This window comes from Triturus cristatus, chromosome 7, assembly GCF_964204655.1.
Source record: "Triturus cristatus chromosome 7, aTriCri1.1, whole genome shotgun sequence".
Classification (NCBI taxonomy): domain Eukaryota; kingdom Metazoa; phylum Chordata; class Amphibia; order Caudata; family Salamandridae; genus Triturus; species Triturus cristatus.
In genome coordinates this window covers 784,828,625-784,843,336 of record NC_140590.1, presented here as the reverse complement: position 1 = coordinate 784,843,336, position 14,712 = coordinate 784,828,625, and the positions used below count along the sequence as shown (strand labels likewise).

Sequence of the window (14,712 nt, the reverse complement as noted above, 5' to 3'; positions counted from 1 at the left end):
CCACGACCTACTTCTGGGACAGGAACGCTCTCAATGGCTCCCTTGGCCAAGAGAGCCGTAACTTCCTGTTGGAGAAGGGTCATATGATCCTCCGACATGCGGTGGTATGGCTGGAGGGGTAGTCTCGAAGGGGAGGAAGTAGCCCCTTCGGACTATTTGCAAAACCCACCTGTCCGAAGAGATAGTGCGCCAGTGGGGGAGTTGATGGTGAATCCTGCCACCCACTGTCGTTTGATGGGCCTGAAAGGTTGGATTAGGAGGGTTTGGCGGCTGCTACAGAGGAGGGGTTGGTGGACTGGCCCACCCGCTGGTCCCCAGAACCACGACGTTTGTTCCCACGTCCCCGGCCTCGCGAAGGTTGGATAACTTCCTGTGGCCCTGGGTGGGACGTAGTGGGGCACCCCTTCCGTAGCCACGACAGGGGCGAAAAGCAGACTGCGCCAGACGGGAGGAGAGGCCCAAGGACTTGGCCGTAGCCCGTGAGTCCTTGAAGTGCTCTAGGGCGTTGTCTGCTTTGTCGCCAAAAAGGCGACTTCCATCAAAGGGCATGTCCATCAAGGTGTTCTGGACATCCCCTGAAAAGCCCATGGACCTCATCCAGGCATAGCGTCGAAGCGCTACAGATTTTAAACTGGTCCTGGCCAGAGAGTCGGCGGTGTCCAGCCCATAATGGATCGTGAACTTGGCTGCATCTATCCCGGCAGTGAGAGCACTGTCTGGGCCTCCTCCGGACACCGAGGCAGCACTTGCACCACCGTATACCCACCGAGTGCAAATAACAGCCCAAGAGACATGCGGTGTTTACGGACCGCAGTCCTAAGCTGGCGGAAGAGAAAATTTTCTTCCCAAGATGGTCCAGCTTCTTGGATTCCCTTTCCGGTGGAGCGCTAGGGTTGGCACTTTTGGAGGTGGAGGCTTGAACCACCAAGCTCTCCGGGGTGGGGTGTTGGGAGAGGAAAGTGGGGTCACCCGGAGCCGGGCGGTGGCGTCGGGCGATCATCCTGTCCACGGGAGCTCCAGTGTTGGGCCTGGACCAGGTCCCCCAAAAGGATGTCGGTGAGGGTCTCATTAAACTGAAGCAGGGGCTCCGAAGAGCTCGCCGTCGGTTGAAGCACCTCAGTCAGGAGGTTAGTCCTGACCTCCACCGCAGGAAGCTCGAGGTTGAGAGCTTCGGCCACCCTACGCAACACCACAGCGTATGACGCTCCCTCCTCCATAGCCACAGTAGGAGACAACATCCCCAGTTCCTCTCTCCAATCCTGCTCAGGCTCTAGCTGGTCAGTTAAAGGGTCACCTGACCCCTCCCAGTTCTCATCTTCCTCTGGGTGCCAATGGGGTTGGAAAGGGACCCCAGGAGTGAACAGGGGCATGAAAACCCCACCTGGTGCTGGATCCAGCGATGCCGGTACAGCTCAGTGTCCATGCCAGGAAGGCGGCCAGGGTCGACGCCGGCAAGGAGGGCGGGAGAATGAGGAGGGGGGGGGGGCAACCAGCGTCAAGGCCCCCTTGAATCCAGGCCTGGATTCAAGGGGGCCTGCGGCGCCAGCAGCGAAGACCTAGAGCCCCCAACAGAGTCCACGGGGTCCAAAGGTCTGCCAAAAGAAGTCATGCATTGCCTCGTAGAACGTACGAAGCTGGGCGGGGTCGCTCCGGGTCCCGGAAAGGTAGGGAAGCTCGGAGTCGACCCTTCGGGATCCGCGTGTGGAGCCACGGGGGTGGCACCACCCGGGCGCCTCGTCGGATCGGCCGACTGACGAAAAGTCGAAGAGCGACGATGCTTCTTCGACTTCTGCTTCGACTTTCCCGACTCCGAGTGCAAAGACTTCGATTACTTCAAGTCGAAATGGCAATGGCTCCGCAACTGGTCCCTCGACCTCCCTCTCAACCGAGACCTCGAACGGCACGGAGCTGACTGCCGGTGTTCAAGCAGCTTTCGGGACCGCTCCCGCAAAGCCTTCGGCGGAAACAACTGCCAGTCGGAGCATGACTTGGGGTCGTGGTCGCGCTCCAGACAAAAGAGACACACGCGGTGCGGATCCGCCACCGACATCATGCGATGGAAGGAACCACAGGCCTTGAAACGGGACATTCCTTGTGCACCTTACGGAGTTGAAGACTCAAAAAATGACTTCGACAAAGGTCGGGGAAAAACAAGTGTCACAAAATGACTGAGATACCGCTCTTCCCGGACCTACGCTGGCTTGGGCGGAAAAAGAAAGAACGGATGTCAGAGCGCGAGGGCGGCGTCTAAGTAGCTGCCGCGACGTCATCCCGGCGACCACAACGCCGACGATGGATGCAAAGCCAACCGACGCCACCTTCTGACGCGCAGAGGTACTACTGACGAAAAACTTTCCGGATCCAGTCTGACTCCTGGGGGTAGTTCTAAGGTAAGGAATCTATAACTTACGTGTTTTTTTCAGATACAAGAATACTGCCGTAAACTGTGAATGCAAAGCACCAAATGGGAAAAGCTTTTCTTTTTTTTTAACACAACAAGTAGACTTTGGAAGCATCAGTCTCCTGGCCAAGTACGTATTTTGTAACATTCCAACCCCTGAAGAGATAGCCGGCTTTTCAACAAACTCCTTTTATGTAGATTTGATTTTGAAATTTTCCCACATACTCATATGTTCTGATGGGCGAGTGTGGCAAGCAGTGAGTTCTAAGGAGGTGTGGGAATGTAGTCCTCTACATTCAGTGATATGTGCAAAAACATCATCCAAAGAAAACGTGTGGTAAAATGGATCTTTGTTAGAAACGTTTTGAGCCTCAGAAATCTAAAAAGACCAGTTTTAAGTGCTTAAGAAATTGTTATCTAGGTGAAGTGCATGATTATAGGCGGTATCCAATATGCTTCCATGTTGAATACACATTGGAGTCAAAAATGGTTTTTGTACCCAACTGCATATGAGTGTCCACAGTTTTCTTGGGTGGCATGTCATTCTGCTCCAAGCTTGTCTTTCTATGTCTACTGAAAGTTGGAATGAGGTTGAAGGTTTGAAGTTATTAAAGATAATGGGCATGATGGTACATAAACGAATGTCTCCATGGCTGATAAACCCCTGATTCTAGTTGTGTCCGTCTTGATTTCTGTCAGACAGATATCAGTTGCCCTGGTCCTTGTATTAACCCCTTGTATGCCCATGACGAGCTGGACTCGTCATGGAGCACAGTCGCGCTGTGCCCATGACGAGTCCAGCTCGTCATGAGGCATACCCTAGGGAATCCCTCTGGTGCGGGCACCAGAGGGATTCCCTTTCTGCCAAAATAGCCTCGGGAGCTGGGGAAGAGCTTCCCCAGCTCCCGAGGCGCCCCCCCCCTCCCCCCCTTTCACTGTAATGACGATAGGCACGCACGTCGCGCCGCCAAGAGGCTCATTTCAGTTTCTCTTTCTACGTGCTCAGGGGGCTATCTCAGCCCCCTGAGCACGTAGAAAGACGGGAGAGGTATCATTGGAAAGGGGAGAATCTCCCCTTTCCAATGGATCCCCACAGGAGGGCGATCCCCAAGCAGGGATCCACCCACTAGGCACCAGGGAGGGGGGAGCGGCCCGTTGGGCAAGGGCCTTTGCTCCCCCCATGAAACTTTGGCAACATTTAGTCTTTTTGCCCCCCCGGGGGGGGGGCAAAAAGCCCACTAGACCCCAGGGAATTTTTTTAGCAATAAAAATAGGGGTGGGGGCTGCCCAAAACGGGCAGGCCCATGCCCCCACCACAAACCCCAATTACTACAGTCTTTCTGCCCCCCCCGGGGGGCAGATGGGGCATTGGCCCCTAATCTGCCCCTTCGGGGGGGCAGAAAGCCCACTAAACACCAGGGATTAGTTATTAGTTTTTTTTAGGGTGGGGGCTGCCCGCAACGGGCAAGCCAATGCCCACACCCACCTGCCACCATTACAGCCTTTCTGCCCCCCCCTGGGGGGCAGATGGGGCATCGGCCCCCAATCTGCCCCCCCGGGGGGCAAAAAGCCCACTAGACACCAGGGAATTGTAAAAAAAAAAAAAAATAGGGGTGGCGGCTGCCCAAAACTGGCAGGCCCATGCCCCCACCCCACCCCCCAATTATCACAGTCTTTCTGCCCCCCGGGGGGCAGAGGCCCCTAATCTGCCCCTTCGGGGGGGGGGCAGAAAGCCCACTATACACCAGGGATTTTTTTCAGTTTGTTTTAGGGTGGGGGCTGCCCGAAACAGGCACGCCAATGCCCCCACCCACCCGCCACAATTACAGCCTTTGGGTATTGTCCCCCAATCTGCCCCCCGGGGGGGGGCAAAAAGACCACTAGACACCAGGGAATTTTACAAAAAATAAAAATAGGGTTGGGGCTGCCCAAAACGGGCAGGCCCATAGCCCCGCCCCACCCCACCGCCCAATTATTACAGTCTTTCTGCCCCACCCCCCGGGGGGCAGATGGGGCATTGGCCCCTAATCTGCCCCTTAGGGGGGGCAGAATGCCCACTATACACCAGGGATTTTTTTCAGTTTGTTTTAGGGTGGGGGCTGCCCGAAACAGGCACGCCAATGCCCCCACCCACCCACCACCATTACAGCCTTTCTGCCCCCCCCTGGGCAGAAAGCACGCTAAACACCAGGGATTTTGTTTGCGCAATTGTTTTTAGGGTTTGGGCTGCCCGAAACGGGCACGCCAATGCCCCCACCCTCCCCCACCGCAAAACTGACAGTCTTTCTGCCCCCCAGGAGGCAGATGGGAGCTGTAGCCCCCAATCTGGCCCCCCCTGGGGGCGCAGAATGCCCACTAGAAACCATGGATTTTTTTGCTTTATTAGTGTAGGGGTATGGGCTCCCCAAAATGGGCATGACAATACCCCACCCTACCCCCAGAGAAATTCCAGTCTTTCTGCCCCCCCCCCCCCCCCGGAGGGCAGATGGTGGCAGTGGCCCCTGATCTGCCCCCTGGGGGGGGGCAGAAAGCCCACTAGGCGCCAGCGAGTACGCAGGCTTTTTTTATGCGTGGGGGTGGGGGCTGCCCAAAATGGTCATACCAATGCCCACACCCCCACAAAAAATAGCCACAGTCTTTCTGCCCTTTTAGGGGCATATCAGGATGAAAACCCCCTTCCCCGATTCCCCCCCAGGGCGGCAGAAAGCCCACTGGGCTCCGATTTTTTTTTAGCAATGTGCAGACGTGTGGATTTTGGGCCCTAGCGCAGTTGGCACGTAGGCAAACCTAGCAAACCTGTACATTTTTTTTTAACTAGACACCGAGGGGAATCCTGGATGGGGTGACTTCACTGGCTCTCAACAGGTTCTGTTACCCAGAATCCATTGCAAACCTAAAAATGTGTCCAAAATAACACACTTTCCTCACATTTCTGTGGTGGTAGGTTCTGGAATCTGCGTAGGTCCACAAAATTCCACCCACGCTGCGTTCCCCAAAGTCTTCAGAGAAAAATGGTACCTCACTTGCGTGGGTAGGCCTAGTGCCCGCGTCAGGCAAGGGCCCAAAACCTATTGAGAAGACATCAAAATTACCTATCACAAAACAACCCTGTTTTGCAAGGGGGGTCCCATGAGTTTTTGGCCCGGGCTTGGCGGCCATCTAGGGAAACCTACCAAACCCACACATTTCTGAAAACTAGACACCCGGGGGATTCCAGGGAGGTATGGCTTGCGTAGATCCCCCAACGTTTCCTTACCCAGAATGCCCTGCAACCCTCAAATTTAGCTGAAAAAATCACCTTTTTCACACATTTTTGTGTGGGAAAGTTGTGGCATCACCGGGCTGACACAAATTTCCTACCACCCAGCGTTCCCCCGGGTCTCCCGATAAAAACTGTGCCTCACTCGTGTGGGAGGCCCAAGAGCCCGTGACAGGGAAGGGCCCAAAACGTATTGAGGCAACATGAAAATTGCCTACCTCAAAACGACCAGGTTTTGCATGGGGGGTCACCTGGGTTTTTGGCCCGGTGCTCGGCGGCCACCTAGGGGAACCTACCAAACCCACACATCTGAAAACTAGACACCTGGGGGATTCCAGGGAGGTATGGCTTGCGTGGATCCCCGAACGCTTCCTTACCCAGAATGCCCTGCAAACCTCAAATTCAGCTGAAAAAAATCACCTTTTTCACACATTTTTGTGTGGGAAAGTTGAGGCATCACCGGGCTGACACAAATTTCCTACCACCCAGCGTTCCCCCGGGTCTCCCGATAAAAACGGTGCCTCACTCGTGTGGGAGGCCCAAGTACCCGCAACAGGCAAGGCCCCAAAACGTGGTGCGCCTCAACAGGCAAGGGTCCTAAACGTAGTGCGCCTCACTACGTTTTGGGGCCTTGCCTTTCGCGGGTACTTGGGCCTCCCACACGAATGAGGCACCGTTTTTATCGGGAGACCCGGGGGAACGCTGGGTGGTAGGAAATTTGTGTCAGCCCGGTGATGCCTCACCTTTCCCACACAAAAATGTGTGAAAAAGGTGATTTTTTCAGCTAAATTTGAGGTTTGCAGGGCATTCTGGGTAAGGAAACGTTGGGGGATCCACGCAAGCCATACCTCCCTGGAATCCCCCGGGTGTCTAGTTTTCAGAAATGTGTGGGTTTGGTAGGTTCCCCTAGGTGGCCGCCGAGCACCGGCCAAAAACCCAGGTGACCCCCCTTGCAAAACTAGGTCGTTTTGAGGTAGGCAATTTTCATGCCGCCTCAATACGTTTTGGGGCCTTGCCTGTCGCGGGTACTTGGGCCTCCCACACGAGTGAGGCACCGTTTTTATCGGGAGACCCGGGGGGAACGCTGGGTGGTAGGAAATTTGAGTCAGCCCGGTGATGCCTCAACTTTCCCACACAAAAATGTGTGAAAAATATGATTTTTTCAGCTAAAATTGAGGTTTGCAGGGGATTCTGGGTAAGGAAACGTTGGGGGATCCACGCAAGCCATGCCTCCCTGGAAGCACACGGGTGTCTAGTTTTCAAAAATGTATAGGTTTGCTAGGTTACCCAAGGTGCCCGCAGAGCTAGGGTTCAAAAACTACAGCCAGACATTTTGCCAAAAAAGGGTAATTTTTCACTGCGAAATTGAGGTGTGACCACGTTGCGTTTTGCGCCGTTTCCTGTTGTGGGCACTAGGCCGAGCCACACAAGTGAGGTACCGTTTTTCTCGTAAGACTTTGGGGAATGCGGGGTGGGTGGAAATTTGTGGATCCACGCAGATTCCGGAACTTTCCAACACAGAAATGTGGGGAAAATGTGGATTTTTTGTCAATTTTTTAGGTTTGCAAGGGATTCTGGGGAACAGACCCTGGTGGGAGGCAGTCAAGTCACCCCATCCTGGATTCCCCTGGGTGTCTAGTTTTCAAAAATGTATAGGTTTGCTAGGTTTCCCAAGGTGCCCGCAGAGCTAGGGTTCAAAAACTACAGCTAGACATTTTGCCAAAAAAGGGTCATTTTTCACTGCGAAATTGAGGTGTGACCACGTTGCGTTTTGCGCCGTTTCCTGTTGTGGGCACTAGGCCGAGCCACACAAGTGAGGTACCGTTTTTCTCGTAAGACTTTGGGGAATGCGGGGTGGGTGGAAATTTGTGGATCCACGCAGATTCCGGAAATTTCCACCACAGAAATGTGGGGAAAATGTGTTTTTTTTGTCAATGTTTTAGGTTTGCAAGGGATTCTGGGTAACAGACCCTGGTGGGAGGCAGTCAAGTCACCCCATCCTGGATTCCCCTGGGTGTCTATTTTTCTAAAATGTATTGGTTTGCTAATTTCCCATGGTGCCCGCTGAGCTAGGGTTCAAAAACTACAGCTAGACATTTTGCCAAAAAAGGGTCATTTTTCACAGCGAAATTGAGGTGTGACCACGTTGCGTTTTGCGCCGTTTCCTGTCGCGGGCACTAGGCCGACCCACACAAGCGAGGTACCGTTTTTCTCTTAAGACTTAGGGGAACGCGGGGTGGGTGAAAATTTGTGGATCCACGCAGATTCTGGAACTTTCCAACACAGAAATGTGGGGAAAATGTGTTTTTTTTGTCAATTTTTTAGGTTTGCAAGGGATTCTGGGTAACAGACCCTGGTGGGAGGCAGTCAAGTCACCCCATCCTGGATTCCCCTGGGTGTCTAGTTTTCAAAAATGTATAGGTTTGCTAGGTTTCCCAAGGTGCCCGCAGAGCCAGGGTTCAAAAACTAGAGCTAGGCACTTTGCCAAAAAAGGGTAAATTTTCACTGCGATATTGAGTTGTGACCACGTTGCGTTTCGCCCCGTTTCCTGTCGCGGGCACTATGCCTACCCACACAAGTGAGGTACTATTTTTATCGGGAGACTTAGGGTAATTCAGATTTGGAAAGGAACTATTATCTATTGACTTTCGATGCATTTCTGCCTTCCAAATGAAAGATATTGTGTAAAAAAGAAGTCATTCTAAAAAATGACTGATAATTCTCATGCTAGTATGAGTATTCCCAATTTCAGAAATGTGCAAATATCTACTGTTTCTAAACTCTATATTTTGTTCCCATTTCAGAAATACATAGGTGTCTTTCATACCGATTTTTCCATGTACACATTTTTACAGAATAATTACTATATACCCGGTACATAATAAAAAACCATTGCAAGTTGCTGCTCTTGGTGAACCTACAAGTCCTATATATCCCCACAACCGGTAATGTCCAGCGGATGTAATGGTATATTGCTTTCAAAGAGCTGTCATAATTAGAAGTAGTTACAGGTGAAAACATTGACACAAAAGGCTGTTTTTTTCAACTAATTTTCAATTTATCCTATATTTAACTGTTAGTTTCTATAACAAAACCTTGATGGATCTACACAAATTACCCCTTGCTGTATTCAGAATTTCGTCTTCTTCTCGAAAATGTATAGCTTTCCAGGATCCATTATTGCTTTTGTACCCATTTCTGCCATTAACTGGAAGGAGGTCAAAAGCACAAAAAATAGCAAAATTAGGCTAAGTCCCAGAAAAATGCCAAAACTGTGTAAAAAATGGTGGGTTTCTGACAAAAGCCTGGTATCCCCAAAAAGCTGGGAAAATGGTGAGTTCAACCCCACAAACCCTTTTTTTATAACATTTGCAGGGAAAAACCCAGATGCTTTCATTTGCAGCCCGTTTTTCCAATTTTTCCGAAAAAAAACAAAATTTTACTGTATTTTGGCTCATTTCTGTGACCCCTCTAGGAGAATCCACAAACCCTGGGTACCTTTAGAATCCCCATGATGTTGGAAGAAAAGGACGCAAATTTGGCGTGGATACCTTATGTGGTCAAAAAGTTACAGGGGCCTCAGCGCGCACTACCCCAAATAGCCAAAAAAGGGCGTGGCACAGGAGGGGAAAAGGCCTGGCAGCGAAGGGGTTAAGCCCTAATGGTTCTGAGTGCTCTCTAGATGTTACTGTGGTTAGTCCTCAATTGGGTCATAATATGATCAAACCTCTAACAACTGGGATCAAGTGCTGATTACCTTGCTTAATTTGGGGTGCACAATCTCCCCTTTTGGCATTGATGACTTTTGTGTGAACCTATGACAGGGTGTTTAATTTCCTATCTGTGTTTGTTTAGAAGAGAGTAACTACACAGTCAGTGTCACCCCCAGGCACAATTTCCAGCAACCTACTTTGGGGATTCTACTAGAATGTATAGCAGGCGCCCCTCTGTAGACTCCTGTTTAAAAAAAATTCGATGAAAAAAAACCAAGACTACACAATAAATCACTGAGTTGAGGATGTTGACGGGACCAATACACTTTGAGGCCATCAGATGATGACGCTGATAGAAAAGAGTTAAAAAAAAAAAAAAAACATATCCTGAGTGCCTCCACTCTCATTCATTCTCATGATACTAGTGAAACAATCGGAAAACTGTGCAGAACTGAAGTGCACGGAGAGATCAAGTCTACATCAGACAATGGTCTGAATAAAGCAGTCTTCTAGCTATCATGCAAAAAGCAGGCGTTTTCTTTTTAACTTCCTCAGGATAACTTCACGTCCCATCATTAAATGTCACAATGAGGACATGTAAGTGAATCTAACTGATTAAAGCAGTAACAATGTTGCCTGGGAATCAAAGTACTCCGTGATCGGCAGGAAGTCAGCTTGTCCTTTTAATTTATTTAGTTTTGTGAGGTTAGAGCAATCATGTTTTTCTTTGTGGACAAGCAACACATCTTCCCGCACAATTCACAACCCGTACATAGAGTGAACACATTTTCTTTTACAGCAACTGCCCTGAATTATCAAGGGGTGTGTTGCAGAGATGGTCTTAAGACAATATAAATGACTGGAATGTTCTTCTACAAGATATTTTCAAAAGGAACAAATCCAATACATTCTGAAGACCATTAAATGCAGCTGGTTTATGGGAGGACGTGTGCAGGACTACACTAGGAAGATCTTAACGTTTTCACTAAATGATGCCTTTTCTGCTTCTCAAAGGCCACTGCAGCATCCTGAATCAGACTAACATCTAAGTTTGTAACTCAAACCCTCTGAAAAGTTATCAAAATGCATAGCCACTGCATGGACATTTTTTCCAAAACCCGAAGCTTGGCAAAGCATCAGACGTCAAGACGCAGGAATATCGACAGTTGAGAAGTGGAAACCAACTGGCCTACTTATAATCAAATAAACAAGTTGTGAGATTTTTATATGATCTAAATGTGATTAGGGCAGTGGAGGAGAGCACCTACAAGCACCACAAAGAGTACATCAGAGGCCAAGACGCATCTATCATTCAAGTAGTTGAAATAATTTGTCTGACCCGGCATTCTGTACCGCATCCTAAAACTACCAGATCTATGGTCAGGTGAATGCTCTCTTGAGTAAACACAAGAAGACTTTGAATCTGTTGTAGTGGGCTTTAACTTCGCCCCCCACCCCCACCCAACACCACAGAAAGTGTTAAGTGAAAACACAAAAATCCATCGTAGTGAGAGTTCATGTGTTGTCACACTATTAAGGAATTGTCAATATTTGTCTTTACTCATCGGGTTCGCTACAACAAAATATCTACTTGAACAAAGTCTAATCTAAAACCTTCCCAGATGGGAACTCCACAAACAAACACAGTAAATGTATGTTTAGGAAAGTGCCCCATTTTGACATGATCACCACCACTTTTTGCCTGCTATTTGAAGCGATTTTGATTGGAAGGACACTGGGTTCCTGCTAACCAGTCCCCAGTGCTAGATCTTTTTCCCAAAACTGTACAATTGTGTCCCCAATTGGAAATACCTTTAGCACCCTCTCTAAGTCCCAAGTTAATGGTACCCCTGGTACCTAGGGCAGGGAGGCTAACGAGGGTCCTTGAGCGCTGCAGCACGAATTGTGACACCCTAAGGGGCCCCTAACTAAACACACACAGGCTGCCACTGCAGGCTGAGTGCCTTGGTGAAGATCAAAGTGAAAACACGAAATGGCACACATCCCTGTGTGCCATGCCCCCAGACACTGCATGCATTACAGGTAATTCACTCCTACAGTAGGCCTTAGGCAAGGTGCACTATGCTACATGTGTGGACATATCTGCATAAGCAGATAGGCCCCTGTACTAGTTAGTTCCATTGCTGCCAGTACAAGTGATCAGGGAAGCCATTTTAAGTACATTTGCTGGACACAGGTGAAAACGAGTTTTCCAGCTACATGATGGCTTCACTGAAGACAGGGATGTTTGGTATCAAACATCTCATATTAATAAGCTCACAATGATTCCAGTGATGGATGTATTAATACAGGTGTCCCCTGAAAATGTACCAACTACTAGTGTGCTAGATGACTGATCTTTAGCCAGCCGGCCCCCACATACGAGTTTCTGACCCCCAAGGGTGAGGGCCTATACTCTCAGGAGGTTAGAAACAAAAGCCTGCTCGGGCAGAGGGTGTTTACAACCTCCTCCCACAGGATGACCTGCGAATTAGAATTCCATGGCAGAGCACTTTAAAGAGCCCACTGCCTTTGGTATGCAAATATGGCTTCCCTCACAAGAGAGGCTGACGACCCCCCCCCTTTGACCTGGGCCCATTTGGCGCCTGGACAAGGTGGGAACATTAGTAATCAGATGGGCGTGTTCACCTTAAGGCTAGTTCCACCCCTAAGGTGGGCTACCTGAAGTGAAGACGAAATTTCAGAGTCTGCCATCGTGATGGCAAACTTAGGAATTCTGGTACAGGTTTATGCCCACTTCCCACAGGTAGTGGTCATATAGGGGGCATAGTGACCTCAGGGGTAGATAGCCCTTTGGCTACTAACCTGCACTCCCCTAACACCCCTAAATTCAGTATTTAAGGGAGCCCTTGGCACAGGAAATCAATCAGATCATACCGACCAAAACAAGACCAAAGAGCAGCGAAAAGCAAGAAGAGAAGAAGAGGCACCTGACCTAGCACCAACCCTGCAGGCCTGTTCACCTATTCTCGACAATTGTGTCAAATGAGTCTCATCCTGCAAACCGCTGATCCTCCAAAGCCTGGGAGGACTGCCAGCACTTCTCCAAAGACTCAGGAACTCCAGTGGAGCAGCAGAGCTGTTCCCCTGCATCCTGCAGGTTACCAAGAAAAGAACTGTGAGGCACCAAGACCGCAAAAACCCAATGCGTGGATGCAACACTGCGCCTGAGCAGCCTAGATCGAGCTGAAGTGGGCCAACAGTGCTAATGTTTCCTCCAGACTCAAAGCCCACCCTGGGTTTCCCCACTGTGGATTTCTCGACGCCGCCTGCACCCTCTGTTTGCAGACCCCCTCTACAGTGACAAAAACCCAATGCCAAAGGACACCTGTGCAACAGTCGCCCCTGGCCTGGATCAAAGGTGTCCACATGTCCCTGAGCATTGTGAGGCGCAAGCCACCCTGTTGGTTGAGACCCGACTGGCCTCCCGGTTCAATCCTGCAGCCTCTTTTGACGAAGATCGGTCCTCCAACGCTGTATTGCATCAATGCACCTGGCCGCCCTAGTGTCGCTGGTGGTGGCCTGCTGGTGCTGCCTTGGACCTTGCCTCATAATCACCTAAAGTCCAGGAGACTGGTCTCATACGTCGCTGGGCTCTACCTGTAAGCCGTACTGGTTTTTCCTGCCGTAGGATAACATTGCAGCTACTGAAAATTGCAATAGTGTTGACTTTTTAAAGCTAAAAGTATTCCTCTTGCAAAACGTACTTACCTAATCGTATTGATCTGGTGCCTAAATATATATATATAAAGATGTGCAATTTTTATAAATTGGCGTGGATCTCCTTATTGAGTTGAGATCATCATTTATTGGCTGTGTGTGTATTTTGCAGATGTCTAAGACTTCTGTCTGGTAAGCCTAAGGCTGCTTGACCACACCACCCCCTAGAAGAGCACCTTGGGATTGCTACAGCAAGCCCCTGTTCACCAGTAGGGAATACCTGCGATGTTTGCACAATATACCTTATTTCAGTAGCTCATTTAAAGAGCCAGTTTCCTACAGTACTGATATGTAGGTTTGAGCCAAACATACTTTCTGCTGTGATTGCAAGCAAAGGTCTTTTTACTGCTCAGCCTATCAAACAGCGTTTTTCTGGGGTTCTACAGTCAAACTTTGCAGGATTTCTAGGGGAAGATTCTAAAGCCAACACATCAGTAAAATAGAAATTTGTTGTACAAGTGACTTTTATTGGAAACTGGTCATTCAACAAGCAAAGCTATTTTGAGTGACTGCCAATTTGAGCTTTGTTTTTACTATTGAACATTGAAGATCACAAAATGGACTGCAGACAGTGTGTGTGGACTAATCACTTGTGTGCATTCTTACTATTAAATATGATTGTGCTTTGCCTAATACTATGCTACCTACTAAATGTAGAATTATAACAATGTACCTGCATCTCAAATATGCAATTACAGGATTGCTTGTTTTTTTTTATGTTGAAAATTAAATGCTACAAAAAATGTTTTGTGCTTTGCTTAAATAGCTCACACATCAGACTGGCATACTTCATCAGGTACACATTATCCACTTCAGTGGCAACTCCAGCCTCTTGCATTCTTGCTTCTTGAATTTATCCATGTAGGGCTATACATTTTATTTTAAAATCTTAAATTCTACTATGCGAGTCTCTGTTCTATAGATAACTGTTCTTGTTTCTGGCCCGGAGCAAATACAGTTAGAAGCTTGGCGACTAAGCTCATATACATGTGAACAAGGCCTTCATTTAGCGACGTGGCTGAAGGAGATTTTAAAGTTCCTCTTAGGCACCAGGTTTTAAAAGGAGAGAAGGAAAGATCTCAACCCCCGAATAAGCACATCCGTCAGTCAGACAAAGGGTAAACCCTAATATATATACCTCTCCAGAAGAAAACGTCCCCTATTAGGCTCTTTGTAGTACCTGCCCTGCAGAAGGCACGCCTCGTATAGCCCAGAACCTTAATAGTATCCCCAGGGACGCTGTGCAATGCCGTTAAGGTAAAAAAAAAATGTCATCTTAGCACAGTTGTCAAAAAAGGCCATTTACACCCAAACACTTTCTGATAATTTCACACCAAGGACCATTTTGCTATTTGCAGAATCCATAAGCCCTCTGTTCTTACAATTAAGTACATTAATGCCAAGGACCTGCCAGCTTATCCAAACCCGCCGCCGCCTCCTTGTTAGGAGATCACTTTCGCACACTAAGGAAGGCACACATTTACCCAAATTAACACATTTTTTAAAAGAAGCCCTGCATCGTCAGCACCCAGCCTTACCTTTTGAAAGTGCTAATTACAAGGATTAAGTCTCTTGCCGCAAAACCAAATTTAAATATC

At 49.0% G+C, this 14,712-nt stretch overlaps 1 protein-coding gene across 2 annotated transcripts in view; it reads right to left on the bottom strand.

The window, feature by feature from the left end:
- CLINT1 (clathrin interactor 1) overlaps positions 1-14,712 on the bottom strand; it is a 565,784-nt gene that overhangs the window by 377,039 nt on the left and 174,033 nt on the right. The gene's annotated exons all lie outside the window — the stretch shown is intronic.